Here is a 24,837-nt window from a genome sequence, read left to right as displayed (position 1 = left end):
GGTGGTGGGAGGCGGGGCTGGTGGTTGGGAGGCGGGGATAGTACTGAGCGGACTTATACGGTCTGTGCCCTGAAAAAGACAGGTACAAATCAAGGTAAGGTATACACAAAAAAATAGCACATATGAGTTTATCTTGTTGGGCAGACTGGATGGACCGTGCAGGTCTTTTTCTGCCGTCATCTACTATGTTACTATGTTACTCTCTTCTCCTTCCACACTTATTTTCAGCTTCACCATGACTTTTACGAGGGCCTGTTGGATGGCATCTTTCATTGTGCTTACGGAAACAGCAGCAGAAAACTCTCTCTTCAAGCAGGTGACATGTCTCTCCCAGATCAAGGCTGGTAACAGCTGCATCTCCTCTCACTGAGCCAGAAGCAATGGAGGTATCTTTTGCCAAGCCCTGAAGAGCCGTGGCAGCTCCTATTGGCCTCAGAGCAGGATATGACCCCAAATATTAGACACCCAGGCAATCTGCCATCTCTCTCTCCATTTTCCATTTCTTTCACTCACTTTGCCTTCATTAGTACATTTTGGATGGATTCCTTATTATATGCATTTCATGTTTCTATAAAATCATACTTACCATGGAAACAAGAGAAGCATTTGATAATTTTTGGATATTTTAAGACAAAGGGGATTTTTAAACTAGTGTTGGTTAAAATCAGTTGCTCAGAGTATGAAACTAGTATTACAGAAACTGCTTTCAAACCCACTGTACAAGTACTGTCATAGAAATAATCCCTCCAGGTGATAAGACACATAATTGGGTGTAAAATTATATAGGCATGTACATAGAATTATGATTAAGTAGTACATCCTCACCAGGCCATACTGTCAGCTATAAACTTAGATAAACTATAGCCATATGCTTCTGTTCCCCCTCCTCCTCCTCAATGGAACAGAGTTACCATCTGCCTCCAGCCTTCACTCTTTTCCAGAATACAATAACCCTCATTGAAATGTAACACTCTCCACTTTACCTTTAAAGCATTACCTTCTATTTCCTGGCATCTGGCCTCATTTGAGCTCTTGTTCCAACAGTATGGAGGTGGTGGCAGCAACAAAATATGTAGCAGAATTCCAAAAAAAACGCAAGACATCCAAAAATGTTGGTAAATATACTGAGGTAATCTGGACAAAGCATCAGCTCAGCCCAAAACAACAGTGAAATGATTGTAACATGCTTTTACGAAGGTGTGGGAACAACCTATACACAGCAGCTTTTACAGTTCCAGATACCCCATACTGAACAAGCCAGTACGGTCTCTATTTGCTGTCATTTACTATGTTGCAATTATTGTTAAGGCAGGTGAATTAAATTTACTCAGCTTTCATAAACATTACGGTTTGAAATCTTGTCATGGCTTCCTACACTGAAGTTTTAAACTTGCGCAAAGTCAATCATTATTCTGGATTCCTTTAACGGGATTCAGTCTCGATAACCATCAGACCAAGGAATCTTTTGAACTCTTGATTTAGATTTAGCTACAGCTGAAAAGTCTAACACGGCCACAGTTTACATGTATAATAGCCAACTTTACAGGGTCTTCGGTTAAAATTTGACTAAATGAAGTTACTCTGCAGTCGAGACCAAAAGTGCTACGGTCAGGGCCGGCTCAACCCGGTACGCATGGCAGGGGGGGCGCCGACCTCTGGAGGGCGCCGCCGCGCCATGCATACCACCGCCGCCGCTAACCTCGGCTACCGGATCCCAACACTACCCCAGCCCTCAGTTTCCTCCGCACCTACACGGGCCGCGCCACCCTGGGCGATTTAAACCTTGTATTTAAATTTACCTCCGTCGCAGCAGCTGCACAGCTTCAGTGAAAGCGCTGCCCGGCGTCTCTAGCCTTCTCTTCGCTCGTTCGTTCGTTCTCTCTTAGTGTCCCGCCTCCTTCTGACATCATTTCCTTGCGAAAGGGGGCGGGGCGGGACACTGAGAGGGAGCGAACGAGCGAAGAGAACGCTAGAGACGCTTTCACTGACGCTGCGCAGCTGCTGCGACGGAGGTAAATTTAAATACAAGGTTTAAAGCAGAGAGTAGGGGGGGCAGGGGAGAGAGGGCATTGATGGATGGAAATGGATGGGAGGGCAGGGCCCAGGGAGAGAGGATAAATTGGACATGGAGGGATCGAGGGAAGGGCAGGGGAGAGAGGAGAATTGCTGGATGGACATGGATGGGAGGAGATGGATGGACATGGATGGGAGGCAAGAGCCCAGGGAGTAGAGGCGTATCTGAACTTCATGGTAGGGGGGACCAGAGCGAAGGGGCACATTATAGCCCCCCCTACCGCCGCCGCCATTGCCGACCCCCCCCCCCCGCCGCCGTCACCCACGTCTGCTGGCTGGGGACCCCAACCCCTGCCAGCCGAGGTCCGCTTCCTCCTGCCACTGCCTTTAAAAATATTCCTTCAGCTGGCAGGGGACCCCAACCCCCGTCAGCCGAGCCGAGGTCTTTCAAGTTCTTCTTCGTCCTCCGTGCTGTTCAAAGCTGCTGAATCCATAGTCTGATATCGCTGCACGTTGTACGTGCAGGACGTCAGACTCTGTTTCTGTGAGTCTGACGTCCTGCACGTACAACATGCAGCGACGTCAGACTCCGAAACTGGATTCAGCAGCTTTGAACAGCACGGAGAACGAAGAAGAACTTGAAAGACCTCGGCTCGGCTGGCGGGGGTTGGCATCCCCTGCCAGCTGAAGGAATATTTTTAAAGGCAGCGGCAGGAGGAAGCGGACCTCGGCGGGGGAGGGTTGATGGCAGGAGGGGGGTCCAAGGCGAAATCTGCGGGGGCCCATGCAGATATTCCCCTGCCAGGGAGAGAGGAGAAATTGCTGGACATGGAGGGAAGGGCAGGGGAGAGAGGAGAATTGCTGGATATGGATGGATGGAGGGGGACAGGGGAGAGAGGAGGATAGATGGACATGGATGGGAGAACAGGGCCCAGGGAGAGAGGAGAAATTGCTTGACATGGAGAGGAGGGCAGGGGAGAGAGGAGAATTGCTGGATATGGATGAATGGAGGGGGCAGGGGAGAGAGGAGCATCGATGGACATGGATGGGAGGACAGGGCCCAGGGAGAGAGGAGAAATTGCTGGACATGGAGGGGAGGGCAGGTGAGAGACGAGAATTGCTGGATATGGATGGATGGATGGATGGATGGAGGGGGGAAGCAGGGGAGCGAGGAGAATTGCTGGATGTGGATGGATGGATGAAGGGCAGGGGAGTTGCTGGACATGGGTGGATGGAGGGGAGGGCAGGGGAGAGGAGAGTTGCTGGACATAGGTGGATGGAGGGGAGAAGAGAGTTGCTGGATATGGATGGAGGGAAGGGCAGTGGAGAGAGGAGGGTTGCTGGACGTGGGTGGAGGGGAGGGCAGGGAGAGAATTGTTGCACATGGATGGAGGGGACAGAAGGGAAGACAGGAAGGCGATGCACATGGATGGAGGGGAGAGAGAAAAAATTCTGGACATGGATGGAGGGAAGACGGAGGAAGGAGATGCACATGGATGGAGGGGAAGGGAGAGAGAAGAAATGCTGGACATGGATGGAGGCGAGGGAAGAGTGAGGAAGGAAATGAGATGAGGGAAAAGGAAGAGAGGAGAAAAACTGCACATGGATGGAGAAAATAGGCAGAAGCTGGATCCACTGGACAAGTCAAGTCTGCGGAGGACCCAGCTTTTACTTATGGATATAGAGCAAGAAATGAAGAAGAAAGGAGGAAAGTAAAGAAATAAATGGAAAGGAAGCCCCGGAAATGGTGTTAAGAGGACAGATAGCAACAGAATCAGATACTGGGCCAGACAACAAAGGTAGAAAAAATCAATTTATTTTCATTTTAGTGTTTGGAATATGTCCACTTTGAGAATTTACATCTGCTATCTTGTTTTGCAATATACAGCAATGTGTTTCTTTCTATTTTTCTGGTATTGTGCTGCACGCAGAGTCTAACTTCTTAGGATTTCAGGTTAATTTTTGAAGAATTTGAAGAGGGGCTATCTCTGTTCTGCATGTGTGACTGCAAGGTTGCAAGTGTCTGAATAGGGATCTGTTTGTTAGATTCTGAGATTTTGCTAACACATTGTTTTTCAGAGTTGGCAAGACTGTTCTCATTATTCCTGGTCTGTATGCTAATTTGGTTTGTGCCATTTTGAGTATAATATAGTAACATAGTAGATGACGGCAGAAAAAGACCTGCATGGTCCATCCAGTCTGCCCAACAAGACAACTCATATGTGATACTTTTTGTGTATACCCTAATTTGATTTTTGGAACTGTAACAGCTTACAGAAATTATTTATAATGAAAACAAACAAAAAAAAGGTTATTTTTCTTCTATACTGGTGTAATATTTTCAATGATGCCATGGCTGGTAAAAGGAGTGTGACTACTGTTGGGGCGGAGCCATAGTGATCCCGCCACTGGATGGGTAGGGCGCCGACTAATAGGCTTCAGGAAGGCGCCAGAAACCCTAGGACCGGCCCTGTCTCACTCCATCAGATCTTAACATTCTTGATGGTTTATACAACCGAAAAGCCTGCTTCAAATAAAACGGTAAATCAAAAAAATATTACCTTATACACCAATGTCAAATATTTGTGAGCAGTCCTGTGCTCTAGGCCTTCTAGGGACAGGAAAATACTTGCTATGAGCTACTACTACTACTATTTATCAATTCTATAGCGCTACAAGGCATATGCAGCGCTGTACACCATACACAAAAAGACAGTCCCTGCTCAAAGAGCTTACAATCTAGATAAGACAGGTAAACAGAACGATTAAGGGTAAGGGAATAAATAGGTGAGGATACAGGACAGGGTAAGTGAGTAGTGGTTAGGGGTCAAAAGCAGTGGTAAAGAGGTGGGCTTTAAGTTTGGACTTGAAAACTGGCAAGGACGGGGCTAGACACACAGGCTCGGGAAGTCTATTCCAGGCGTGAGGTGCAGCAAGACAAGGAACGGAGTCTAGAATTAGCAATAGAGGAGAAGGGGACGGATAAGAGAGATTTATCTACAGAACGGAGTACCCTAGGGGGGGGCGTAGGGAGAGACGAGAGTGGAGAGCTACTGGGGAGCGGCAAAGTGAATATACTTATAGGTCAATAAGAGAAGCTTGAACTGAATATGGAAACGGATAGGGAGCCAGTGAAGTGACTTAAGGAGGGGGCTAATGTGAGCATAGCGACTTTGGCGGAAAATGAGTCACGCAGCAGAGTTTTGGACTGATTGAAGAGGAGAGAGATGGCTAAGAGGGAGGCCGGTGAGAAGCAGGTTACAATAATCAAGACGAGAGATGGTGTGTGGATAAGGATTCTGGCAGTGTGCTCAGAGATGAAGGGACGGATTTTGCTAATGTTATAGAGAAAGAAATGACAGATTTTGGCAATCTGTTGAATATGAGCAGAGAAGGAGAGAGAGGAGTCAAAGATGACCCCAAGGTTATGAGCTGATGAGACAAGGAGAATGAGAGTGCCTTCCACAGAAATAGAGAGAGGGGGGAGAGGAGAGGTAGGTTTAGGGGGATAGATGAGAAGCTCGGTTTTGGCCATGTTAAGTTTTAGATGACGTTAAGACATCCAGGCAGCGCAGATAGGCAGGCTGAAACCTTGGTCTGGATGCTGGTTGAGATTTCAGGGGTAGAGAGGTAAATTTGGGAGTCATCAGCATAGAGATGGTATTGAAAACCATGGGATGATATCAGAGAGCCAAGGGAAGAAGTGTAGATGGAGAACAGGAGAGGACCGAGAACAGAACCCTGGGATACACCGATTGGTAGAGGGATAGAAGTCGAAGAGGATCCACCAGAGTGTACACTAAAGGTGTGAAGCGAGAGGTAGGAGGAGAACCAGGAAAGAACAGAGCCCTGGAATCCAAATGAAGACAGTGTATCAAGAAGTAGGTTGTGGTCAACAGTGTCAAAGCGGCGGATAGATCGAGAAGGATGAAGACAGAATAGAGACCCTTGGATTTGGCTAGGAACAGGTCGTTGGAAACTTTTGCAAGTGCAGTTTCAGTTGAATGAAAAGGACGAAAGCCAGATTGGAGTGGGTCAAGAACAGCATGAGATGAGAGAAAGTCAAGACAGCGGCGGTGAACGGCAGCGCGTTCAAGTAACTTGGAAAGGAAGGGAAGGAGGGAGATGGGTCGATAGTTGGAAGGACAGGTAGGGTCAGGCGAAGGCTTCTTCAGGAGCGGTGTGACCACAGCATGTTTGAAGGCATCAGGAACAGTCGCAGTGGAAAGAGAGAGATTGAGGATTTGACAAATAGGTGGGTAGGTAGGTGGGTAGGAATGGGATCAGAGGAACAGGTAGTTTGTTTTGAGGAGGATAGAAGATGTGATGTTTCTTCATCAGTGACCTCAGGAATGGAGGAAAAGGACAGAGGGGTTGAGGAAATAGGGGAACGGACAAGGGGAAGGAGAGGCGGGGGTGGTTTGGTAGAGAATTCAAGGTTTATCTTCTGAACCTTGTCGTAGAAGAACTCAGCTACAGTCTGGGGAGATAGTGAGGGGGGAGTTGGTGGTGGAGGCACCTTGAGGAGAGAGTTTAGTGTGGCGAAGAGGAGTCGAGGGTTTGAGCCGAGAGAATTAGTCAGCTGGATGTAGTAGTCTTGTTTGGCAAGCAAGAGAGCAGATTGGAAGGAGGTCAACATGAACTTGAAGTGTGAGAAGTCAGCAAGGGCATGAGATTTCAGGCCGGAGGCGTTCAGCGGAATGGGTACAGGAACGTAGGTAGTGGATTTTAGGGGTTACCAGGGCTGGGGTTTGGTGCGTCTTATGGGACGGGGCAGAGTGTCTAAGGCAGAGGATAGAATAGTATTGTAGGAAGAGACGGCATCATTGACAGATTTGGATGGTGTAGTGGTAGAGAAGAGGTTTGAGACATTGGAGGATAGGGTAGTAGGGTCAATGGCTTGGAGATTCCTAGATAAATTGGTTAAGATTGGGTGCGATTGGGCGGGAGGAAGTTTAAGAGTGAAGGTTATTAGATGATGGTCAGAGAGGGAAAGATTTGAAGTAAAGGAATTGGTGGGAGAGCAGTTATAGGAGAAGATAAGATCAAAACAGTGACAATTTTGGTGGGTAGGGGAAGTGGAGCATAGTTTAAGATTGAAGGAGGATGTTAAGGTGAGGAACTGGGAGACGTAAGAGTTGGAGGGAATATTGGCATGAATGTTAAAGTTGCCAAGGATGAGGGAGGGGGAGGAAGGATCATGAAAGAAGGAAAGCCAAGCGTCAAAGTCGCTGAGAAAGGATGAAAGGGATTTATCAGGGGGATGATAAATAACTGCTAATCGAAGAGGCAAAGGAGTGAATAGGTGGGCGGAGTGGACTTCAAATGAAGAGAAACAGAGAGACTGAGGTGGCAGAAGAGATTCAAATTTGGAAGAGGGCGAGAGTAGTAGACCAACACCACCACCGCGGCCAATAGGGCAAGGAGTATGGGAGAAGAGATAACCACCATGGCAGAGGGCTGCGACTGAAGCATAGTCTTCAGGGCAGAGCCAAGTCTCAGTTATGGCGAGCAGATGGAGGCTACGAGAGATAAAAAGGTCATGGATATAAGAAAGTTTGTTGCAGATGGAGCGGGCATTCCATAGGGCGCAAGAGAAGGGCAGAGAAGAGGGAGGAATAGAGATGAGATTGGAAAGGTCACGGTGCAACCTGCATAAATAGGATGAGGGTTGGTGAGGGGGACCAGGATTGGGATTGATGTCTCCAGCAGACAGAAGAAGAAGGAGTAAGAGAGTGTGGAGGAGAGTGGGAGAGGAGTGGCGATGAAGGCGACGATGGCGAGATGAACTCAGATAGAAAGGGGAAGGTACAATGGAAGGGATGAAATGTTGAAGGCAAAAAGGAAGGAGGAAGGAAGGAAGAGGACAAGAGAGATGGTGAGGTAGTAAAATCAACAAGAGGGCAATTTGTAATTGTAGTGTACAGGGGCTTCGGGTGGAGGAAGAGATTGGTGCGTAGGAGTAGATTGGGAAGGGACAGTACTAGGAGGAGAATGAGAAATGGAGCCATATGTAGTGACTCAGGCAGTCCCAGGTGCTAGGCAACAGTCATGAAAAGGTGCGGCAAGGGGCAGCAGGGCAGATGAGCAGATAATGCAGGCTGGAGGAGAGGATGCAGGCTGGAACAGAGGATGCAGACGGGAGCAGATGATGGAGGCTGGAGCAAAGGATGCAGGCTAGATGCAGATGATGCAGATGTTGGAGGCTGGGGCAAAGGATTCAGGCTGGAATAGGGATGCGGGCTGGAGCAGGTGATGCAGGCTGAGCAAGGACGCAGGCAGGAGCAAATGATGCAGGCTGAGCAAGGACGCAGTCTGGAACAGATGATGCAGGTTGAGCAGATGATGCACGCTGGAACAAGGAATGCAGGCTGAGCAGATGACGCAGGCTGGAACAGAGATGCAGGCTGAGCAAAGGACGCAGTCTGGAACAGGGATGCAGGCTGGAACAGATGATGTAGGCTGAGCAAATGACGCAGACTGGAACAGATGATGCAGGCTGAGCAGATGATGCAGGCTGGAACAGACGATGCAGGTTGAGCAGAGAACGTAGGCTGGGGTAGGGACAGATGATGCAGGCTTAGCAGAGAACGCAGGCTGGAACAGGGATGCAGGCTGGAACAGATGAAGTAGGCTCAGCAGAGGGCACAGGCTGGGATAGGGATGCAGGCAATGCAGCCTCCCTCGGATAAGCGTGCTTTTCCACCGATGGCGTTGGCGGTTAGCGCCACGTGAGCCAGCCTCAGGAACACCAGTCAGATAAGGCAGCAGCCTCCTCCAGGGCAGGTCCGATTAGCTGTAACGGAGAGCCCGGTGGCGTGGTTACTAAGACTTAGCCGCGATCCACTTCACTAGACTGCCCCCACCGTCTCTATTGCCGAGTGCCCGGCCCTCGCGGCGTAGTTTTGTCTCGTGGCTCAGGCGCGCTGCAGAGATCGAGGCCGTCTCAACTGACAATGATGGCCGGAGGTGGGTGAGGACATAAGGTCGCACTCTCCTAGTACCCAGCCTCGCGACTTCGTTTCACCTCGTGGCTCAGGCGCACTGTGGAGAACGAGGCCACCTCAACTGACAATGATGGCTGGAGGTGGGGGAGGACACCGGTTACACTCTCCTAGTGAACCGCGCCGGAGGATGACACTGCACACTCGTCAATGCTGTGGAGAAGGGCGATGTGATAGGCTAGAGCAGTGCCGCGGAACTGCGATAATGTGGGAGCGCAGGGTAACTCAGGAGGTAGGTCGACCTGGTTGAGAAGGCCTGAGAGTAACCTGGATTTAGACGATTTTGTCGGCTTGAGGGATCCTCGGTTCGAGACCTCAGTGCAAATGGATCGCACCCGGTAGCGGGTTGGTATTCTATGTGAACTTAGAACCGTCAAAAGTGCCATTATCCCAGTATCGGTTTGAGTCCGCAGAGCTGCTTTCTTTCGTATCCTTTCTAGTCGGCCATCTTGGTACATCTACTACTGAAAAGGTATGAGCTAAATCCAAATCCAAAACTTACTCTTCTGCAAAAACAGTCAAAACCCACTCTTCCATAGTGAGGGGAGGGATGTATGTGGTTAATAGGGCCCTTCCACATAAGATGGCCAACTTTTTGAGAGAGAAAAACCAAACACCTGCCCTGCTCCATGCTCCTCCCTTGTGCCACCCTATTCTGGGATATTCTGGCCTTTTCTTTTGGGTCTGCTTATTTCTGTGTGTTTCTGTAAGTTTCCACTGACAGTTACAAGACAGGAATTTCTGGCTGGTCACATGCTCTGATGGGGTCTCATGTTAAGGCTATTCAGATACCTGGTATATTCTGTTTATCAAAAGTGAGTTAGAGTTGTGACAAGGACAAATTGCAAGCTTCCAGCACATATGAAAGTCCCAATTACAAGTCTACAGCCCATATGTAGCACCTATGATTGGTCCAGGGTATAGAAGAGGTGGATGCTCGCAACAGCCTATAAAACCCTGCTGCAGACAAAGGAACTCTGAAAAACCAGGTATGCTTGGAGAGATCTGTCCAATGGCCTATGTTTTTCCCAAGGGGGTTTTACTCCCCCCCTTGATAGAAACTAATTCTCTATAGCTATGAATCTTTCTTTCATTCATTCTTTCTGTCTCTGCCTTCTCTGCTTTCTCTCTGTTCTGTGACCTTTGTATGAGGAGCAAACTTTTCTTCCTTTATCTAATTAGTCTAATTATTTATAATTACCAGAGATACTTATGTTAGATTTTGTAAGTTTGTTATAACTTGAAACTTGATGCTGTGCTGGTGGGTGAGTAATTAAAAAGACTTTTAATTCTCTCTAATTCCTGTAAATTATTTCTGTTTTATAATTTGATATTTCATAAGTGTTGTAGCGGATAGTAAACCAAATTGCGCAGCCTAGAACACTATGCCCCACCCAAGTCCCTTGTCACACCCAATGTTGCACACCTCCTTCACCATACCCCTCTACAACCCACTGCCCACACTAGGGTTGCCATCTAAGAAAAAACTGCCATACTTTATATGATTACAGTGAAACCTCGGTTTTTGTTTACTTCAGATTTCGTCGTTTTCGGTTATCGTCGATTTTTTTAGCGAAAATTTTGTCTCGGTTTTCGTCGGTCGCCTCGGAATTCGTCGGCATGCCCACGCTGCTAATTTGGCGTTCTTCTGGGGCGTTCTCCTGTGGGGTTCTGGGGCGTTGTTTCTGGTTGTGGGATCACTGCCTGCTCTCAGATGATAAAATTTTGTCATTTTGCCCGCACTGCTGCTTCTGGTGCAGTGCCTCTGCATAACTGCTTGCTCTCAGATGATAAAAATTTCTTATTGCCTTGGTTTTCGTCGATTATTTTCGGACAAATTATCGACGAAAACCGAGGTTTCACTGTATTTCAGAAACCTGGAAAAGAAAAAGCAGAAGTAGCCCCCTAACAAAAAAGCACAAAATACCTACAAAAAGAGAAGAAGGGGGTAGACCTATGTTGTTCCAAAGCAAGTGGTTTATTTATCGGTAATGGCTAAAAAATTATTAAACACAGACCCACATTTCGGAGCCACATGCGCCTGCCTCAGGAGTCAGTCATATAATTTCAGCCAAAGATGATGAATAAAGGATAATACGACAAAAAATGCATCCACTACAACAGCATCAAAGATGCTGATGTGCAAACCGCCAGGGTAAAGTTCCATGTTGCACATGACTGCAACTTTACTCTGGCGGTAAAGGGGATGTGTTATGATTGGGGTCTGAACCCCTCTCAAACTTACCTCTTTCCTGGGGGTCAGCTTCTTAGCTGGCTTCTGTTTCTTTTCTCTTTCCTTTCTGAGCTGGCTCTGTCTCTCTGTGCTGGCAGCTTCCAGCAGCATGGGGTTAATTGTCTCACTTCACTACAGCTGTGTGTGTGTTGCCTGAGTTGCTCTAACTCTCTTTGGGTGTACTGGCTTCAAGGGTTTCACGGTTTTGCATTGGTGTGGGTTGGGCCTCTCTGGGTCAGTGTGCTTTTGCCTAGGTCTAGGGAGTGTGACATCATCAGGGAGGGCCTTGATAAGGAAGTGGTCTTGTTTCCTTCAGGGCCTTTGCATCAGTGGTGTTTGCTGTAGGTAGGGTGGTGCAGTGTGCACTTCTGACGTTGTGTCTAGTTTCCCTGCTTGCTTTTGCTAAGGTCCAGGTTAGTGTTAGTGCAGTGTGCACTGGTGTTTGTGTGTTTGGTCCCCCTGCTTTTCCCTCTTGGTTTTGGAAGCATTGCTGTGTGTAGGGCTTTGGAAGCTCTGTTGTTGATAGAAGTACTTCAGGGTTTGGTGTTGTTAGGAACACTGCAGAGTTTGCTGTTAGAAGTACTTCTGGGATTGTGCTATTGGGAGCATTGCAGTCTTTGCTGTTGGTGTTTGGTGCTTTAGAAGCACTTTTGGCTTATGTGTTAGCTTCCCTCCTTGTGGCTCCCCTGTCTTCCCTTTTAGTGCTAGGAGCTCTTCTGGTTGCTTGCCAGAGTAGTGCTTAGGAAGCACCTTGTTAGTTGTATCTAGCTTGCTAGAGCAGTGCTTAGGTAGCTGGTTTAGTTTTGTGTTTAGCTTATTAGTGTAAAGCTCTGCTTGTAGCTTGGTGCTTTGTATTTAGTACCCTGCTCTGTTAGTTTAGGGCTTAGGAAGTCCCTTTCTTGAGCAGGGCTTAGGAGCTCCTGTTTAGTATAGGGCTTAGGAAGTCCTTTTGTCAGTTTACGGTTAGGAACACTCCTGCTGGTTTAGGGCTTGGGAGCACGTAGATCAGTTTAGGGTTAGGAGCACTTCTGTTTCCAGTCCTGGTCCCTATGTCATCCGGTATCCAGTAAGTCCTGTCGGCTACTCGAACCCAGGAGCTCAACTCTTGGGGGGCTTAGTAGCTAAGTACAGGTGAAGCTGTTGGACCAGTCCAGTGTGCTCCAGTCCCGTGTTCCAGTCCTGTGTCCTCCAGTCCGGGGGATTCCAGTCCAGGGTGTTCCAGTCTGGTGTGCTCCAGTCCAGTGTGTTCCGGTCCGGTGTGTGTTCCAGTCCTGTGTCCTCCAGTCCGGGGGATTCCAGTCCATGTGTTCCGGTTCGCTGGGCAGTGCCTGCAGTCCCTGCCGGTGTGCTTACCCAGTGTTGGTTGGTGGGTTTTGCCTGCTGCTGTCGCTCCTCGTCAGCAGCCCAAGGGCTCACGTTTGCTCCAGAGCCCGGCCCCGCGGGCTCTGAACCTGAGAGCCTGACAGATTGCAAAGGCCATGAGCCCGGCAAGAACCCCCGCCCAGCTGACCCAGCTGGGGTCCAGCTCCATTGTTGTTCTTGATCCTTCTATGACTCTTCGTCAGTATCGTGGGAAACTTTTGTCTCATCCTGTTTTGAAGAAGACTCCTGAAGCGGCAGCTGAGAGAAAACGTGTCCGGTGGCTTGGAATCGCTGAAAACCCAGTTTCAGATATGGACCCTTTTATCACGCTCGCTGAATATCGCCGCAGCCTGGTCTTGAATCCAGCTTTGTGGGATACTCCTGAAGCTGTCGCTGAGAGGAGACGTCTTGGGAATTCCACGCTCTGGGCCCAGCAGGGGTCCAGTCCCGTTCAAGCAGCGCGCCCAGACAAGCCTCTGAATCCAGTCCGAGCAGCACGTCCAGCCAAGCTTCAGAGGCCAGTCCAAGGGATGCTCCTAACCGAGTCGCCGATCCCAGTTCAGGGGGCGCTTCAAACCAAGCCTCCTAGTACCAGTTTGGATCCCAGTTCCAACCCCATTTTTGATCTGGATCCGTTTCTGACACTCCAGGATTACCGGGTTGCACTTTTGTCTGATCCAGCCCTGAAGAATACTCCTGAAGCTGCAGCGGAAAGAAGGCGTGTCTCCTGGCTTGGGTTCGAAGAAAACCCAGTTTCTGCTATTGATCCCTCTACCAAGCTGTTCTTTTACCGCTTCCAACTCCTCTCGGAGCCAACCCTACGGGATACTCCTGAAGCCCAAGCTGAAAGAAGGTGGCTTCCTGATTTTTCCCGACAAACTTCTGAGTCCAGCCTGAAGGGCTTTGTCTGCCAAGCTTCTGAGTCCACACTGAGTTCCAGCCCAGTGCCTGAGTCTGTTTTGAGTTTCAGCCCAGATGCTGAGTCCGGAGCGAGATGCAGCAGTGACAGCCCAGATGCTGAGTCTGGAGCGAGTTGCAGCAGTGACAGCCAAGATGCTGAGTCTGGATCGAGTTGCAGTTCCAGTCAAGATGCTGAGTCTGGATCGAGTTGCAGTTCCAGTCAAGATGCTGAGTCTGGATCGAGTTGTAGTTCCCGTCAAGATGCTGAGAGTTGTAGTTCCAGTCAAGATGCTGAGGCTAGAGCGAGTTGCAGTCCCAGCCGGGATGCTGAGTCTACACCGAGTGATGAGTCCATGATGAGTGCTGAGTCTGCACTGAGTGTAGAGGCCAGCCGAGATACTGAGTCCACGATGAGTGCTGAGTCTGCACTGAGTACAGAGTCCAGCCGAGACAATGAGTCCACGATGAGTGCTGAGTCTACACCAAGTGCAGAGCCCAGCCAAGATGACGAGTCCACGATGAGTGCTGAGTCTGCACTGAGTACAGAGTCCAGCCGAGACAATGAGTCCACGATGAGTGCTGAGTCTACACCAAGTGCAGAGCCCAGCCAAGATGACGAGTCCACGATGAGTGCTGAGTCTGCACCGAGTGCAGAGTTCAGCCGAGATGCCGAATCAGAATTGAGTTACAGTCCCGGGCAAGATGCAGAGTCCGGGTCAAGTTACAGTCCCGGCCAAGATGCTGAATCCGGGTTAAGTGAGAGTTGCCGTCCCGGCCAAGAGGCTGAGTCCAGGTCAAGTGGGAGCTGCAGTTCCAGTCAAGATGCTGAGTCTGGATTGAGTTGCAGTTCCAGTCAAGATGCTGAGTCTGGAGCGAGTTGCAGTTCCAGTCAAGATGCTGAGAGTTGTAGTTCCAGTCAAGATGCTGAGTCTGGATCGAGTAGCAGCTCCAGTCAAGATGCTGAGTCTGGATCGAGTTGTAGTTCCAGTCAAGATGCTGAGTCTGGATTGAGTTGGAGTTCCAGTCAAGATGCTGAGTCTGGATCGAGTTGTAGTTCCAGTCAAGATGCTGAGTCTGGATCGAGTTGGAGTTCCAGGCAAGATGCTGAGTCCGGGTCAAGTTGCAGTCCCGGCCAAGATGCCGAGTCCGGGCCAAGTTGGAGTTCCAGTTCCAGGCAAGATGCTGAGTCCGGGTCAAGTTGCAACTCCGGTCAAGATGTTAAGTCCGGTGAGAGTTGGAGTTCCAGTTCCAGGCAAGATGCTGAGTCCGGGTCAAGTTGCAGTCCCAGGCAAGATGCTGAGTCCGGGTCAAGCTGGAGTTCCAGTCCCAGGCAAGATGCTGAGTCTGGGTCAAGTTGCAGTCCCGGTCAAGAGGCTGAGTCCGGGTCAAGTTGCAGTTCCGGCCAAGATGCTGAGTCCGGAGCGAGTTCCAGTGCCAGCCGAGATGCTGAGTCTATGCTGAGTACCAAGTCCAGCCAAGATGCTGAGTCCGAGTTGAGTGGCAGTTCCGGCCAAGATGCTGAGGCCGAGTTGAGTGGCAGTTCCGGCCAAGATGCTGAGGCCGGACCAGGTTGCAGTCTCAGGCAAGATGCTGAGTCTACTCCGAGTTCCCATTTCAGCCAAGATGTTGAACTCCTTCTGAGTTCCAGCTCCAGCCAAGGGGCAAGGTCTAGTCTGAAGTCCAGTTCAAGTTCCTGTCTGGCTTCAGATTCCAGGATGGGTGTGGGCTCTAGCCCAGTTCTGGCTGCTACAGTGGAGTGCCAGGAAGTCAAGGAAGTTGTGGACTCCTTCAGGAGATGGTTCCTGTTGAATAGAACTCCACTTGTTGCATCCAAGACTCTGATCCTGCCTAGCAGCCGTTCTAAAGAGCCTCGTGGCGGCCAAAGCCATTCTGGTTTCCTAGTTCCAGATGTACTTGTCACGTCCTGCCCAGCCGCCCAGATTTATGTTGTGAAACCCATTGGGAGATTTCATCACAGCTACCCATGGAGACCTAAATTGTCTTTTGAGACCTGGGGCTCCCGTGGGGACACGGGAGCCTTGAGGGGGAGGTGCTGTTATGATTGGGGTCTGAACCCCTCTCAAACTTACCTCTTTCCTGGGGGTCAGCTTCTTAGCTGGCTTCTGTTTCTTTTCTCTTTCCTTTCTGAGCTGGCTCTGTCTCTCTGTGCTGGCAGCTTCCAGCAGCATGGGGTTAATTGTCTCACTTCACTACAGCTGTGTGTGTGTTGCCTGAGTTGCTCTAACTCTCTTTGGGTGTACTGGCTTCAAGGGTTTCACGGTTTTGCATTGGTGTGGGTTGGGCCTCTCTGGGTCAGTGTGCTTTTGCCTAGGTCTAGGGAGTGTGACATCATCAGGGAGGGCCTTGATAAGGAAGTGGTCTTGTTTCCTTCAGGGCCTTTGCATCAGTGGTGTTTGCTGTAGGTAGGGTGGTGCAGTGTGCACTTCTGACGTTGTGTCTAGTTTCCCTGCTTGCTTTTGCTAAGGTCCAGGTTAGTGTTAGTGCAGTGTGCACTGGTGTTTGTGTGTTTGGTCCCCCTGCTTTTCCCTCTTGGTTTTGGAAGCATTGCTGTGTGTAGGGCTTTGGAAGCTCTGTTGTTGATAGAAGTACTTCAGGGTTTGGTGTTGTTAGGAACACTGCAGAGTTTGCTGTTAGAAGTACTTCTGGGATTGTGCTATTGGGAGCATTGCAGTCTTTGCTGTTGGTGTTTGGTGCTTTAGAAGCACTTTTGGCTTATGTGTTAGCTTCCCTCCTTGTGGCTCCCCTGTCTTCCCTTTTAGTGCTAGGAGCTCTTCTGGTTGCTTGCCAGAGTAGTGCTTAGGAAGCACCTTGTTAGTTGTATCTAGCTTGCTAGAGCAGTGCTTAGGTAGCTGGTTTAGTTTTGTGTTTAGCTTATTAGTGTAAAGCTCTGCTTGTAGCTTGGTGCTTTGTATTTAGTACCCTGCTCTGTTAGTTTAGGGCTTAGGAAGTCCCTTTCTTGAGCAGGGCTTAGGAGCTCCTGTTTAGTATAGGGCTTAGGAAGTCCTTTTGTCAGTTTACGGTTAGGAACACTCCTGCTGGTTTAGGGCTTGGGAGCACGTAGATCAGTTTAGGGTTAGGAGCACTTCTGTTTCCAGTCCTGGTCCCTATGTCATCCGGTATCCAGTAAGTCCTGTCGGCTACTCGAACCCAGGAGCTCAACTCTTGGGGGGCTTAGTAGCTAAGTACAGGTGAAGCTGTTGGACCAGTCCAGTGTGCTCCAGTCCCGTGTTCCAGTCCTGTGTCCTCCAGTCCGGGGGATTCCAGTCCAGGGTGTTCCAGTCTGGTGTGCTCCAGTCCAGTGTGTTCCGGTCCGGTGTGTGTTCCAGTCCTGTGTCCTCCAGTCCGGGGGATTCCAGTCCATGTGTTCCGGTTCGCTGGGCAGTGCCTGCAGTCCCTGCCGGTGTGCTTACCCAGTGTTGGTTGGTGGGTTTTGCCTGCTGCTGTCGCTCCTCGTCAGCAGCCCAAGGGCTCACGTTTGCTCCAGAGCCCGGCCCCGCGGGCTCTGAACCTGAGAACCTGACAGGATGGAACTCCTCTCGTATGAGAAGAGAACGCTAGAGACGCCGGGCAGCGCTTTCACTGACGCTGCGCAGCTGCGACGGAGGTAAATTTAAATACAAGATTTAAACCAGAGAATAGGGGGTGTAGGTGGACATGGGAGCAGGAGGGCAGGGGAGAGAGGGCATTGATGGATGGGAGGGCAGGGCCCAGGGAGAGAGGATAAATTGCTAGACATGGAGGGATCGAGGGAAGGGCAGGGGAGAGAGGAGAATTGCTGGATGGACATGGATGGGAGGAGATGGACGGACGGACATGGATGGGAGGGAAGGGCCCAGGGAGCAGAGGCGTATGTTCGTCTGTCCAATTTAGATTGTAAGCTCTGTTGAGCAGGGACTGTCTTTTTCATGTTGATTTGTACAGCGCTGCGTAAGTCTAGTAGCGCTATAGAAATGTTTAATAGTAGTAGTAGTAATAGTAGAAAAGGCTAAAGAGGTTAGGGCTCTTTAGCATGGAAAAGAGATGGATGAGGGGAGATATGATTGAGGTCTACAAAATCCTGAGTGGTGTAGAACGAGTAGAAGTAAATCAATTTTTTACTCGTTCCAAAAGTACAAAGACTAAGAGACACTCAAGGAAGTTACATGGAAATACTTTTAAAACAAATAAGAGGAAATATTTTTTTTCACTCAACAAATAGTTAAGCTCTGGAACTCTTTGCCAGAGGATATGGTAACAGCGGTTAGCGTATCTGGGTTTAAAAAAAGGTTTAGACAAATTCCTGGAGGAAAAGTCCGTAGTCTTCTATTGAGACAGACATGGGAAGCAACTGCTTGCCCTTGGATTTGTAGTATGGAGTGTTGCCACAATTTGGGTTTCTGCCAGGTACTTGTGACCTGGCTTGGCCACTGTTTGGAAAACAGGATACTGGGCTAGATGGACCACTGGTCTGACCCAGTATGGTTACTCTTATATTCTATGTTCTTATCACATTTAAACCATCTCATACAAGAAGCTGCCCTTATCACATCTCCCACCAGTTAATACAGAATAAAGAACAGGATCTAGAGAAGATCCAGAGGATCCCACAAACCAGGGAATCCAGAGAAGTTAGAAGATACAGAGAATGTGGAACAACTCAATATGCTCAATTTAAACAGGCTGCTCAGAAGGAGCTGGTGGTTGTGCATCATACACTATTATCATTGTAATAGTTACAAAGCAGCAGCCATGGCTAAAAGCCAGATCTGTTAGACCTTTACCATAATAGCACTGACCCCCCCCCCCCCCCCCCCCACCAGACTCACAAAACAACAACCTTACCTGTGAAAAGGCAGCACTGTAAATATTACACTAGGCCTTCACACACCAATATACCACCTAGTGAGAAAATAGAATTGAGACTGCTATAAGATCTCCACACAGGAACTGCATGCTAACGGAATACTGCGTCTTGGTCACACATGCAAAATAGACACACTCAATAAATTATGAAACAAGGGGCCACAGATCAGTAACAACAATATGAAGGCCTCACCTCTTTTCGATCCCGACAAGAGCACAAAGAGATGATCCGAGCGTCGAAACTCATTAGAGATCTTCAAGTACCGAAACAAGGCTCTCCGCACGTCCAGGAAATGTAGCGAGGCAAACTCCTCCGGATAATCCTCTCTTTGAAAAGAAAGAAGATAAACTGCCTGATTGACATGGAAAGCCGAAACCACTTTAGGTAGAAACTCTGGCACCGTCCAAATCGACACCCCTGCTTCAGAAAACTGCAAAAATGGATCTCTGGAAGACACAGCCTGAATTTCAGAAATCCTCCTAGCCGAAGCAATGGCCACCAAAAACACTGTCTTAAGTGTTAGATCCTTCTCAGAAACCTTATTCAACGGCTCAAATGGTGGGGCCTGGAGGGCTCGCAGTATCACATTCAAATGCCACGCCGGGCACGGCTGTGGCAGAGGAGGCCAAAGCGCCCCACGTAGGAAATGGACCACAGCAGAGTGAGCTGCTAAAGAGGAACCGTCCAGTTTGCCCCTAAAACAAGCTAGCGCGGCCACCTGCACTCGAAGGGAATTATATGCCAATCCCTTTTGAAGACCATGCTGAAGGAACTCCAGAATAACCGGAATGTCCGTCCGAAAAGGCAATTCAGCACGCAAAGCACACCACGCCGAAAAAGCTTTCCACACTCGCGCGTACGCTGCTGAAGTAGACTGCTTCCGTGAAAATCCCTTCTTCCTCAGCTGCCGCCTCTCAATAGCCAGGCCTTAAGACCAAAGCAGGAGGGATTTTCCATCTGAACTGGCCCTTGATGCAGCAGATCGGGAGTCACCGGAAGTCGCAATGGTGGCTCTGAGTGCTCGAACGAGATCCGCATACCGCGGCCGTCGGGGCCAGTCTGGGGCCACTAGAACGACCAGCCCCCAATGCTGCCCTATGCAGCAAAGAACTCTCCCTACCAGAGGCCACGGAGGAAAAACACACAGTAGCTGTTGTTCCTGCCATGGCTGGAGAAGAGCGTCCAATCCTGCGGATCCTGGCTGCCGTTTGCGGCTGAAGAACTGGGGAACTTTGGCATTGCAAGCCATGGCCATGAGATCCATTACTAATCTTCCCCAATGTTGACAGATCAGCCGAAAAGCTGAGTCCGACAGCGTCCATTCCGCTGCATCCAAAAGAGTCCGGCTGAGAAAATCCGCTTGAACATTGTCTTGACCCGTAATGTGCGCTGCCGACAGACTCTGAACATGCACTTCCGCCCATACTAGAAGAAGAGACGCTTCCACTGCCAAGGGAAGACTGCGAGTGCCCCCCTGCCGATTGATGTAGGCCACCGTCGTGGTGTTGTCCGAGAATACACGAACCGCTTGCCCCTGCAGAAGGTCCTGAAAACTCCGCAGCGCATTCACGACTGCTCGCAACTCCAGACGATTTATCGGCCAAATCGCTTTGAGAGGGGTCCACAATCCCTGGGCTACTCGATGAAGACAATGGGCTCCCGAGCCCGCAAGGCTGGCATCCATCATGACTACCACACAATTGGGAGACGCCAGAGAAACAGTCTTCTGCAAATTGGTTGACCGGAGCCACCATGCGAGACTGTCCCTGGCCCGGCTCGACCAAGGAAGGCGGCGTCAATTATCCAGCGACGTCAGTGACCATCTGCTCAAAAGGAAATTCTGAAGAGGCCGCATGTGAGCCCTTGCCCATGGAATGACCAACAAGGTCACCGTCATGGAACCGAGGAGCTGAACATAGTCCCACACTCGGGGAGCGCGACAACTCAATAAGGTCCGTACCTGAGAAAGCAATTTGATCCTTTGCCCCTCGGGGAGAAACACCTTCCCCCACTTCGTATCGAATTGCACTCCAAGATACTCCAGACTCTGATTATGAACCAGATGACTCTGGTCCATATTGATCACCCAACCTAAGGATTGCAACACCGCAATCACTCAGTCAGTGACCACTCGACTCTCCTCTGCTGTCGTTGCCCGAATCAGCCAATCGTCGAGATATGGATGCACTCGAATCCCCTCCTTCCGCAGGAACGCCGCCACCACCACCATGACCTTGGAAAAAGTGCGTGGGGCAGTGGCCGTTCCGAAAGGAAGGGCCCGAAACTGGAAGTGCTGACCCAGCACCGCAAATCTGAGAAATCTCTGATGGGGCTGCCAAATGGGAATGTGCAGGTAAGCTTCCCTCAAATAGAGAGCCGTCAAAAACTCGCCTGGTTGAACAGCAGCAATAACTGTCCTTAATGTCTCCATGCGGAAGTGACGAACCCGCAAAAACTGGTTTACTTTCTGAGATCGAGAATAGGCCAAAAAGCCCCTCCCTTCTTTGGAACCACAAAGAAGATGGAGTACCGACCTGTGCGCCTTTTCGATAGGAGGAACAGGCACGATAGCCCCTATCCTTAGCAGGTCTCGCAAACACTGCAGAACCGCTGTCCTCTTGGCCCGCGATACACAGCGGGACTCCAGAAAAAAGTCTGTGAAAGAGAAGAATTCTAGTTTGTAACCTTCTCACACCACATCGAGGACCCACTGGTCCAAAGTAATTCTGGCCCAGTCTGGAAGAAACAGAGAAAGCCGACCACCGATCTGCTCTCCTCCCGAGTGGACCTGCACCCCATCACTGGGAGGCCCGAGAAGGAGCCCCCTGATGAGAGGGGGGTCCAGCCGGATGCTTCTCGTTGCGAAAGGAAGAACGCTGCCCAAAATGAGGATGCTGAAAGGCTGCATTGGACCGCCCCAGGTGATACCGTCGCGTCTCTCTGAAACATGACCTCTAGGCTCCCTGCCTGGAAGTAGACTTGAGTCTGTCCTCCGGAAGATGCTGAGATTTGGAATTCCCCCAAATCTTTAACAATCTTTTCTAGGTCTTCCCCAAAAAGCAATTTCTCTCAGAAAGGAAAGTTAATGGAGCCGTTGCTTAGAGGCCATATCTGCAGCCCAATGACGGAGCCACAGAAGACGCCGAGAGAAACGGTCAAGGCCATGAGTTTGGCCGAAGCACGGAACAAATCATACAAGGCATCCGCCAAGTACGCCAGCCCAATATCCATCAGCGACATCTGAGGAGTTCCCGGCATATCAGATTCCAAAATCGAATCCATGACAGAACGTAGCCAACTGAGACAAGCTCTAGCCGCATAAGAACTACAAACAGAAGCTTGAAGTGTCAAAGTGGCCACCTCAAAGGCACGTTTTAAAGAGGCCTCTAGCCGTCTGTCTCGCATATCCTTAAGTGCCACACCACCTTCCACTGGAAGAGTAGTCTTCTTAGTGACCCCTGTCACCAGGGCATCCACCCTAGGTAGAGCAAACTGCTCTAAACGGTCTGCTGAAACCGGATACAGCCTGGCCATAGCCTGGCTACTTTCAGCCCCCCATCCGGATCCGCCCACTGGGCCGAAATCAACTCTTCAATAGCTTCATGTACTGGAAAGGCCTTAGAATGTGGTCTGGTACTAGCTATCTTGGGGTTGACCGCCTGAGACGCTGCAACCTCAGGGTCCTCTATATTCAGGGCTTCCAGCGCCTGAGAGATAATAAAGGAGGACAGCTCCTCCTTATGGAAAATCCTCACGGCAGAAGAGTCCTCTGGTTGGTCAGTGAGGACACCGTCCTCCACGTCCTCTACCCCCGTCTGCTCCGAGAGAGCCACCACGGAGGAAGCTGCAGGCGACCGTATGCAGGACCCCTCCTCAGACCCCAAAGAAAGCCTAGGCTTTTTAAGGGAGGAGAAATCCTCTGGGGGAAAAACCCAAAATCTCTTGGTTAGCCCCAGGCCTCCTGAGAGAATCAAAGGCCAAAGCTGTCACAGCCGCGTGAGGTGGGGCGGGGCAAGGCCCTTTTCAACAAAAACGCCTGATGGAGTAGCAAAATAAACTCTGGCGAAAACCCCTCCCCTGCAACAGAGGTCACAGCTATGGCAGCTGCACCACCGCCTACAGTGCCTGACGCCCCCCCCCCCCCCCGACTCCCCTACCAGTGGAGAAGAAGCTTTGCCCAAAACCGGAGCCGGCTCCACGACCGATCGCAAAATGGCGCGAGAATTGCAGGCTCCGGGAGGGAAAGCACGCTCTCGAGGGGGGAGGGGGGCAACAGCTCCATCAAGTCCCGCCAAATCAGCGCACCCCGCTCTTCAAAGGCCCACCGCCGAACACCGTTTCCCACACCGGGAACAGCGGTTTTACCGCCTCTGCTGCCATCGCCCGCCCCCGAATAGGACCCCAGCAGGACTTACCCCGGACCGGGAAAGCGCAGGAACTGACAGCTGAGCTGAAGAAAAAAACTCTCCGACTCCACTTTGAGGCAGGCTCAGACAAGCAGGTAACAGAAAACAGACTCGGACAGCAGTAACACAAACCTCTCAGCAAAAACACACTTCCCTGTGCTTCTGTTTCTCTTTTAAACAAATTCTGTGGTTCTCTTTTTTTTTTTTTTTTTTGAGTGAGGAGGCAGAAGCAAACAGGGAAGGAAAGGAACAGCAAAAGCCTGTTCAGAGGGAATTTGAGGTGCAGCAGGGACCCAGCAACTGCATATGCTGCCAAAGGGGACACCACCAGTCTGCCACTCCCGGCTCAAACTGGCCTCCAGCCCAGGAGCACCCTCAGAGGCCTTGGGCCCAGGAGCTGAAGAAAAAGCCGTCCACCACCTACTGAGATAGAGACATACTGACTGAGGAAGGAGCTAGCTGTCTGACATCACTGCCTTTAGTTTGTTTATCCGTATCTCCACCTGTTGGTAGGCGGACTTAACCCACTAGTTCCTGGATTCATCTGCTGCAAGTGACAAGGAAACACTGTTAAGAGACCCTATAGTGATATAGTTCTCCTCTAAAACAAATTATACATTATTTGCTGCTTGGTCAGTAACACAGCAAAATAGAGTACAAATAAAACAGAATCTTCAAAGTATTTCCCCCACTTTCCTGGCGCCCCAAAATTTTAATTTGAGGAACTCATTTTTAAGCCCAGATTGGGAACAACATAAATTTATGCCAGATTTCGCCTTTAATGTTTCCCAATAATTTAAATATTATAGACTCTACATTTCTTGACTTGCTTTTAGGAATTGATTTTCTCTCTTTTCGGTCACAACAGAATGAGGTGACAGGAGTAGAATTTTATAGCTCATAATCAGATAGAAAGCCCAGATCTTTTTCAACCTTTTTTTGCGATTCCAAAGAATCTCATCATTTTAACTTCAAAAGTCACATATTCCTGGATTGTTCTAAAAGTTTTCTTGAAGCATTGTAATCATAAGACCATTCATGAACTGATCTGGTTCTGATAAACATCCCCCCGCCCCCCCCATAGAGGTGTCAGCTTGGTTTGCTCTGAGGCATGTTTTCTAGCTTTTTCCTTGATATTAGACAGTTCTCAGAAGTCCAGTATCAGCAAAGCATCGAATCGCTCTTTTAGTGGTGCATCATTCAATAGCAGTGCATTTGGATCCATTCTTTGCACTGTTTGAATATCTTGGTTATGTCACTATAAGAGGTTGCCTTTCTGTGGTTTTGTCTTCTATGTCAGTAGGTCTGCCCTGAATGTTTTAAGTAAAACAGTTATCCTGGAGATGATTTGGAGTTGTAGCCTTTTGATTTGAAGGATTTGTTTCTATTTCTTGGGTCAAAGCATATATAGTGATATTGTGTGACCTGGTTGTGTAAAATTAATTTTTTTTGTTTGAAGGGTGGAAACTATCACTGTAGGTCAGGCATGGATTCTACCTGGAGACAAATTTTGGAAGGCTTGCTGTAGCAGCACTAGTGCAGCAGACACTGTATTTACCTCAAGCATTGTGCTGTACTGTCCTCCCATCATATGGGGGGGGGGGGGGGTCTTTGTTTTAAATCACCTCATCTGGCTTGGCAGTAGGAGAAGCAGTTAAGTGCATACCCTCTCCTGCTCTGTGGCCAATATTGCAATAAGAGCCGCAAGATCACACATGGGTTGATTTCAGACAGATAGGACATAGATGAGGCTTGGTTTTGAAAAACAGAGCAAAAAGAAAGAGTTAATAAGGGCACAGTAAAACAAGAGAAGCAAGGCTAAATATTAAATGAAAACTACACTAAATTATTCTTGTCTAGTAACAATATGAAAGTTTTTGTAAAATATTTCCTGGCAGATGTACTTTTCTACAGAGTGCAGTACTGCTAAAGAGTTGATTGTGCAAACTGATCCTGGAGGTTGCTTTGGTCAATTATCTTCTCAATGGTTGATTAAGCACAGTAAACACGTCTGGCCTACATACTGCTGAAGTTAGCTGAATTCTGTTAAAATAA

General features: G+C 49.4%; 1 protein-coding gene across 7 annotated transcripts in view; it reads right to left on the bottom strand.

Annotated features, from left to right (window-relative positions):
* Positions 1–24,837, bottom strand: part of FAM110B (family with sequence similarity 110 member B) — a 200,553-nt gene that overhangs the window by 174,489 nt on the left and 1,227 nt on the right. For 4 of the 7 annotated variants that reach the window (XM_030214672.1, XM_030214703.1, XM_030214664.1 and 1 more), the window contains exon 1: positions 1,800–1,874. The exons of 1 other annotated variant lie outside the window; for it this stretch is intronic. The gene's annotated coding sequence lies outside the window, so the exon portion shown is untranslated. Of the gene's footprint in view, positions 1–983; positions 1,060–1,799; positions 1,875–24,837 lie in introns of those variants that run through there. 2 more of the 7 variants (XM_030214688.1, XM_030214696.1) reach the window with 2 other exon arrangements.

Source organism: Microcaecilia unicolor, chromosome 1 (assembly GCF_901765095.1).
Source record: "Microcaecilia unicolor chromosome 1, aMicUni1.1, whole genome shotgun sequence".
Classification (NCBI taxonomy): Eukaryota; Metazoa; Chordata; class Amphibia; order Gymnophiona; family Siphonopidae; genus Microcaecilia; species Microcaecilia unicolor.
This window is presented reverse-complemented; position numbering and strand designations above follow the sequence as displayed.